The following is an 8,339-nucleotide window of genomic DNA, read 5'->3' as shown; positions in this document are numbered from 1 at the left end:
ATTGAATGTTTTGTCTTTAGTTCTTTGTTTATAAGTGAGGTAGAACTTTCGTCCCATCTTCAGGATCATAAATGTTCTCACATTAGACTTTTCTTTAGTTTTCGTCTACACCTCTCCTAAGTGTTTTGTAGGGATGTATATTGTTTTTCTTTTTGTTATTTTTCTTTTTGTTATTTTTCTGAAAATGGTATTTTTCTTTACTAAAGGTCTTTTTCTTTGTCGTTATCCAGATCTTTTGGTGTGACTTTCTGGGAGACAGAGACGGCAGGAGTAGCACTGGTCAATCAATTACTCTTTTCTTATTGATACTTTAAATGTTTATGGCATGGGAGATTATGTGAAGAAATAAGTTATAAGTTCCATGTGAGAGATGGCATTTTTTAGGAATTTTTCTAGTGAATCAGTTTCCCACAGTGACCTGGAAGAAAAAACTCAGGGAAAAACTATAAACATAATTCATAGCTCAGTAGGGAACCTGATTTATCCTGATGACCCTAATGATGGCAGAAGATGATCCTGATGATGCAGATTTTGAACCTGATTATGGCATTACAAGTGAACGCACATTGAAAAAGGTTTGCGACTATTGCGATGTACCATATTATTTCATTCATGTGATTCTTTTCTTGCTTTTATGCTCCTCCTAAAATATTGGATTAAGCAGCCAAATCATGGGCATTATGTTTTTGATGCAATTTCTTTATCTTTTTGTCCGATTCTTGACCAGTTTTCATGATATCAAAACCAATAAAGAGGATTGCCTTACTTCTATGTTGGAAGCTAAAACTAGATGCACGCAAACAACAAATTATTCTTCAGATACTGTCATTAGTTTATGAATTGGTATTGAGGGTTCCCAAATTATTGTTGTTATTATTATTGTTTGGTATGAAATTAAACTAAGATATTAATAAAAATGAAACATTACAAATTAACGGAACGTGTATGAGGTCATTACAACAACCCAATCCCCACCATAATCTTCATCTTAAAAACCACGGTAGCTTCTTGGAGCAGCCTGTCCAACCTGAACTTTGACCATAAAGATAGTGTAAATGTGCAATGAACAAAAATATGATTCACACTTTCATCTTTTGTTTTTACAAAGAACACTCCAACCCAAAAAAGATAACGGTTAGAACTGTCTATCTGTCTGTGGGTTATGATATACAGTCTTACCAGCCATGTTTGTGTAATCCCTCACCTCGAATCTCCCAAAACTACTACTATCTCAATCTTATATAGCCTCACCAGCCAAACCAACATCCCAATTATACTCAAAACTATCTAGTTCTTGATAACTTTGTGCCACAGAGTATTTGGTTTGTTTGGAAATCTTCACACTGATTTTATAACAGGTGATTTATTCTTCAAAGACAACATACCAATGCCTATACCTGCTTGTACTCTAAGTTGAGAAACCCTCTCTCTAGCAATAAATGAACAGCCCTATCTTAATGCTATCCAAACTTGTATTTTTATTAATTTTTTTATTTTTGTTTATATTAATGGTTTCTTATAACTAGATCAATGATGCCACTATAAACTTTCTAAAGGAAGGCCTTGATTTTCTTTTACTCTGGGCTATGATTCAGCCATCGTTAAACATTTCATCTAGTTGTAGTATACCAGGTACCTTAGCTGGCTTGCTGGGTAACAATTTCTTTATCTGAATGAGGTCTGATTTTCCTTTGATTTTTTTTTTTTTGTTGAATAATTGGTGAATTAATCTCAATGTAATTTTGGTTTCTTATATTTGTATTAGTCTCGCCACAGTATATTTTCTAATGGATGGTCCCGATTTCCTTTTTATCGTGCTATTATTCAGCCCTTGTAAAACCTTTCATGTAGTTGTAGTATACTTTAGCTGGTTTGTTGGGTAACAATCTCCATGTTTCTCTCACTCTATAGTTTGATTTTCTATGGACTTTTTTCTTTTTTGAATAATTGATGAATTAATCTTGATTTTGAGGTATATTGTTGTCTTTGATATAACTTTTATGTAATTGCTTTTTTATTGTTTTGTCAGGGTGATTCTCATTCATTGCCTTGTAACTCATTGATGCAAGTTTTGTTATAAAAAAACAACTATTTGAATGCGCAAACCCCTTTGGAATAATTTGTAAAACTGTTATTGAAATTTGATAGAGGTCCTTGCATGTATAAATGGGTGGTGATTTCGGGTTTGTGTTTCTGACGCTAGATAATCATGATTGATAAGATTTAGTGGATACCCTTTTTTGCTGGTATATGATTGGCTTCTTAGGCTGTAAAATATAATTGACACCTTGAAATAGTTTTTTTTTTAATGTATTTATATTAATTTTAATTTATATATATATTAGAGATAGTTATTTAATAAACTTGCATCATATTCTAAGTATTTCAGTTTTTAGTTCATTTGGTTATCCCTTGCTATTATTATGAAACACAACCACTCACATATTTGTATGCTCTTTCTTAATCATTTTTTCTCACTTTTAAACTCCTTTCATTTATTTGTATTAATAAATTCTTAAGTTGAGGAAAATGGAGTGCAACTTTTTTTTTTTTGTAACTATTCCTTCTAAGTTTGGGAATTTGGTGAACTTGGAATACTTGTGCATATCCCTAATATTTCAAAGTAACCATTTGATTATAATGTTAATTTTATACAAAGTTAGATGTAGATGAATGTTAATTTTATACAAAATATAACTATTTTGTGTGTATTTTTAGATGGGAGCAAGAATGGCATAATCCTAGGCTTGGGTATGATTTTTGGTACAAAACCAAAACACAAGACCATGATAAGTTCAACCCAAACTCAAGGTTTGTTTTTAAAAAAAAAATAAAAAATCCATGCTTTAGTTCTACTACTCATGGTTTCTCGTTTTTATAACGCAAAGGCTCCTCCCTTTAAGCTTATGATGTTCTCTATATGTAGGCTTTTGAAAACCTTGACAAAGTGTTATAGTGCTAACGGAAAGAGTCTTTTATGTCCTTCATTATTGGTCTTATTTGACGTACTATTTTTTTTAACAATGTAGTTTGCAGTAAATATCTTTCATTTACTCATATGACACTAACTATATATATGAATTTAAAAGATAAGATTTTACCAGTGGAATGTATGGAAATGATTAATATAGTACAAAAAAGTTACACAAATGTATTAGTTTCTTTATTACAATATGTTATAGATATATACTTCCACAAACAAATATATACCTCTGCTTTTTATCATCTTTGTTTTTTGCTCAGTCACATGATGATATTGATAGTTATTTATGTTTATCTTTTACTTTTATCCCTAAATCAGGTACAAGATATAATCCACAATAAGAATGGGAAAACAGTGGCAACGCTTCATTGGAGATTGATCTAGAAAGGGAAAAGGATTCAAGTCATTGTTCTAAGCTCATCTTCTCTAGAAGAGGAGTAAGTTGCCAATTGTCCGACAAGATATGTCCTTGATGCACTTGTGAAACCATTTAGATGTTATAATATGTCATTACATTGATAACACATTATTTTTAGGATCTAAGTTTGGTATTTAATTTGACATGCAGGAAAATCTATCTCCAAAAGATTCAAGGCACAAACTTGATGAAAGGTATCTAGAAAATGGTAAATATGAAATGGAAAATTTAGAAGTTACAGCAAGTAGAGCAGAAACAGGGGTAAGTAAAGTATGTATACTTTCTGCGACATGATGATAGTGATAGTGTTACCAAGAAGATGAGGTTGAAAAATACATATATTTTTTCATTGATTTGCCACTGATAAGAAAGCTTTAATGACTGTTTCTTAATTGTAACGTTAATTTGATTACTATAATATTTAGAGCTAAATGGCTGTTTGTTTTTAATTGAGTGTTGAATGTCCAATATATTTTGGCTTTTATTTTGCTTCTTGCATCTCACACTAGCCAATTTTGTTCCTTGATTATGTGTGTAAATATGTATATATATAGATATTGACTATTGTAATAGTGAGTTGTGGCCTTCGATTTGAGTTGTTTGCTACTATAAATGAATTCAAGTAATTTCATTGCATTCATAGATCTTGTACTTACGTGTTTTTTTGTTGTTATGGATTCCCCTCTATTTCATCAGATTTAGAAAAACTCTAAATCTAATATTTGTGTATATATTTTGTCTTCATAGTATTTGTTGTTTTTCCTCTTCCACTTTTATCTATTTTTCACATTACTTTTGAGCTCTGGGATATTGGGTTTATATTATGTCCTGACTTAATTTTGATGTGTTTGCTTTCTGAATTCCATTGAGCAAGGAAGTTGTCTCGTTTTGCTTACCTTTATGTACATGTTTCTCTTGAAACTTTACACAAGTATTGTTTTCAAATTGTTTTTTTTTTCAGCTGGTCTGTGTTTTTTGCATAATAAAAGAAAGGGAAGACATAAAACATAGTAAGAAGAATAGCATTAGAAAAGGTGATAATTCCTCTTTGATTTTTTATTTGTAAGCTGTAAAGTTGATTTTACTGTATTTTCCTTTTTAATGTTAGTGGGTTTTACAAATGGTAGTATCCTTTGCCCTATGATGGAAAAACTCAATGTTGGAAACAATGCCTTGGCCTGATGATTACTTTCCTTTTTTTTTTCCACGGTTCTTTAGTTTGTTTCTAGATTACTTTGTGCCTGATGATGAAAACTTTTATTTTTGTATTGATATGTGCATTGATTTCATTTTGAGCCTCCATCTTTTCTGCTCTCACCATCTTTTGTACTCACCATGATCCATTATTTTATTTTATTTATTTATTTATTACTATTTTCTCATGTTGGCTGTGGTGATGATGATCTGTGTTTGCTGTTGGTGGTGGTGAATGCCAAAGGTGATGGTTGAAGTGGTGGTGTTTAAACCTTGAAGATGTGATTGGTTCTTAATGAATTTTCAATGTTCATGAAATTTCTAGCATTAATCTCTAAAGGCATTTATATATTAAAATGGTCTCTTTTTACAGCTACAAAATATATATTTTATTGCCTTATGTAATAATATGAAGATATTGTCATTTTTTTTTGTTAGTTTTCACTTTCTTTGCATGCTTATTTGCCCTGTGATGGAATATCTAATTTTCAGAAGTAGTTTCATGGTTTTGCATTATAAGCCTTGTCTCTCTCTCTCTCTCTCTCTCTCTCTCTATACATACATACATACATACATACATACATATATATTTCTCTCTCTCTCTCTACTTTTTCACCAGAAAAAGTCTATTTTACAGAATCTATTGTGAGTGCTCTTAAGGCTTATAATGAAAATTCTCATGTACACTATTAATGACCATATTAGCTTATGAGATCTGAGGGCTTTTGAATATCTAAGTTTGTTATTCTCTGTTTTATAATGCTTTATTTGCTTTATCACCTGTTAATAGATTAGAGGAAGAATTATTTAAAGATTACCTTGAACCTGTTTGCAGTGCATTCTTGTTTACATTGGATTTGATTTTGTCGATATCTATTTTGGCCCATCTTTGCTTCTTAGATTATGAACTTTTTTTTTTTGGCCTGATGATGATATTTGTCCTCTGTTTTTGCTAGTCTACTTAGTTTTGTTTCCTCAACTGAAATATATGAGTACTGCCCTGTTTTTGTTTCTCGGGCAAGTAAAAAAGCCTTGGATCCAGTTGCTCCAGTTTATAAGTACTGCCTTGTATCAGTATCTAACATATAAGTCTAGCGCTAATCCATATTGCAATTTTTTTTCTACTTTTGGGTATAAACTTATATATTAAGCTCTTTGAGGGCTCATTTGAACTAAAATCTTAACTGGAACTTGTTCACTTTCATTTTTTCATAAATTTTAGGTAGCATAATATCTCTGTTTTTTTAATTCCATTTGCAGCTCAAAAGTCATCATGCTTTCTCTGAATTGTTAGCCCAATATTCACAGAGCGGTTATAGGTATTAAATTCATTTTTGTTGTAAATCAAAGCATATTGATTCATGATACCATTATTGAACTTCTGAAAAAGCTTAGGAGGACATGTCGATTTTTTTTTTAAGTGCTTTCTTTCTGTATAAATTGGCTGCGTTTTATTTTCCTGTTACTAGCACAAGTTCTCTGTTTTGTATGCTTGATTCTATGAGCACATTCTAGAATTTCCTATATGTATTGAATCTGATTCAAAGTATTGTATTGTAATGTTTATTGGTTTGAAACTTTGTTTGTTTATTTGTTCCATGGCTTAAACACAAACCTTTTCTCAAGCAGAATTTGATAGCTTTCATCAAGTTTGGTGAGGACTGCATACTTTTCTGGGGTGTAAATGATCACAATGAAAATGGTGTTGGAAAAAAACTTCTGGGTTATTTTTGTTCTACTCCTTTTAGGATTTGCAGCTAATTTGCACACTGCAAAACGCGCTCCTCGGCCTAGGCCTCGCCGGATTCTCTTGGATACAGATGTTGATACGGATGATTTCTTTGCTCTGCTCTACCTCTTAAAGCTTAACATATCAGAGTTTGAGTTAGAGGTAATTTAAGTCTTCTTTTGGTAACAATAATCTTTTCAGTCTTCACGATTTGTCTATTAGAAAGTTGAATATAGTATATCCAACTCAATTTTAGCCACTTAAAGGTTGGACAACAGCACAAATATGAAAAAGTACATCTTTTTTCCCTTTTTATATTGATTCAATGAGTAAATTACGAGTAGATTATTTCATATTGACAGTTACGTATTTTAATCCTTGATAACAAGTCATTGAGTTTTCTTTCTTTTTTTTTTTCATTTTCTTTTTCTTTTCCTCTGGTATTGATGATGATAAGTAGTAAAATAAAAAATCCTGCTTTTTTCTAGACCTTAATCTCTCAAATATTTGGTCCTACTAATATTTATGTATATATGGTCAAAGGATAAAAGAACTCTTGGCCTTAGGACCATAATGTCGGATCAAATAATTCAATGATGGCAGTTAACTTGGTCCTAGTGTTTTACCAATTACTATAATAACATCTTTTACTTTTAAAAGCTTCTTGCTTTGCTTTTTCTGACTTTAGCTCCCAAAGTCTCCAATTTTTTGAGCTCTCTTAATTCTCATTAAAAAATCTCTCTCCTCAAAAGCTAATTTATTTTCGAACCATATATAGTACATAACCAACTTACAACATAGTGACACATAAGAATTTTCTTTTTCTTTTTTATTAGGGTGTGACTATCAACACAAATGCATGTTATGCTTATTCTATGTATATATAAACTTTTATTTCCACTGATCTGTTATGCTTATTCTATGTATGATAAAAGAGATGTTTGCTTGAGTTGAGTTGAGTTGCTTATTTAAACTTTATATGCTTACAGGTGGAAACTAGCTTAAGTCTTATGTTCTTAATAATAAAATGATTTTTTTTTACAGTGTGCAGGTATATTGAGATGATTTCTTTGGAGCAATTCTTGACAACATTTGTAGTTGAGGCCTTTAGAATGGAAGAATGTATTTCACTAATTTTTGTATACATTTCTTGTTTTTTATTTAGTGATAAAGGAATCTGAATTGAGCATAAATTATGTTGTAATATGATTTCTTAAGCCTAGACTAGCAGACTAAATATTGTAATTACATTTGAGTAATTAATAAAAATCTATTTATGTTACTTTATTTGGCTTCAACTTTCATATTTGTTTTCCTAGTTTTGTGTAAGTAAAAAAATATTATGTTTCTCTATGCTAATATAACACATATGTTATACTAAAGTGTAGCATAACACAAAAAATGTGTTATATTAAAGTGTAGTATAACACAAAAAATGTGTTATACTAAAGTGTAGTATAACACAAAAAAAGTGTTATACTAAAGTGTAGTATAACACAAAAAATGTGTTATATAATCAACTATAAATAACATAATTAAACACTTATCTATATATTAAAATAACACAGAAATTGTGTTATCGTTGACAGTACAATAACACATATGTATAACACTGATAAAGTGTTATGTAAAGTACCCTGACTTACGATAACATAGTCTATCTTAACACATCAGAAAGTGTTATCGTAGGTTTTGATAACACATTTTTGGTGTTATTAAAAGCATTTATTCTTGTAGCGCAAAAGTTTGATTGGGCAAACTTAAAGATTTATGTTACCTCCAGAGGACAACGCGCGCCCGAGGACTAGTAGCCAAATCCTAATCTGCGAGATATGGACAGATGCCAGAGCCATTTATGCTTGGGCACCTCTTAACATCACCTCTTGAGGATGTCAGGCTCGAGGAGGTGTGAGACGTTCTTGAAGTGATGAGATATGCAATCGGAGAGCAGTGTTGAAATCCTTGCCTGACCTCCCGAGTAGTGCATACTCGGAGGTAGGAAGTTTCACGTGCAA

General features: G+C 31.1%; 1 long non-coding RNA gene across 1 annotated transcript; it reads left to right on the top strand.

Annotated features, from left to right (window-relative positions):
* The first annotated feature begins 5,853 nt into the window (after positions 1-5,853).
* Positions 5,854-7,606, top strand: LOC133801511 (uncharacterized). Its single transcript, XR_009876884.1, has 2 exons — positions 5,854-5,914; positions 7,376-7,606. It is a non-coding gene; the product is annotated as an uncharacterized LOC133801511 (long non-coding RNA).
* The last annotated feature ends 733 nt before the right edge of the window (positions 7,607-8,339 follow it).

The sequence above is a fragment of the Humulus lupulus genome, chromosome 9 (genome assembly GCF_963169125.1).
Source record: "Humulus lupulus chromosome 9, drHumLupu1.1, whole genome shotgun sequence".
In the NCBI taxonomy this organism is placed as follows: domain Eukaryota; kingdom Viridiplantae; phylum Streptophyta; class Magnoliopsida; order Rosales; family Cannabaceae; genus Humulus; species Humulus lupulus.
The sequence above is the reverse complement of the archived record's forward strand: the minus strand, read 5'-3'. Positions and strand labels throughout refer to the sequence as shown.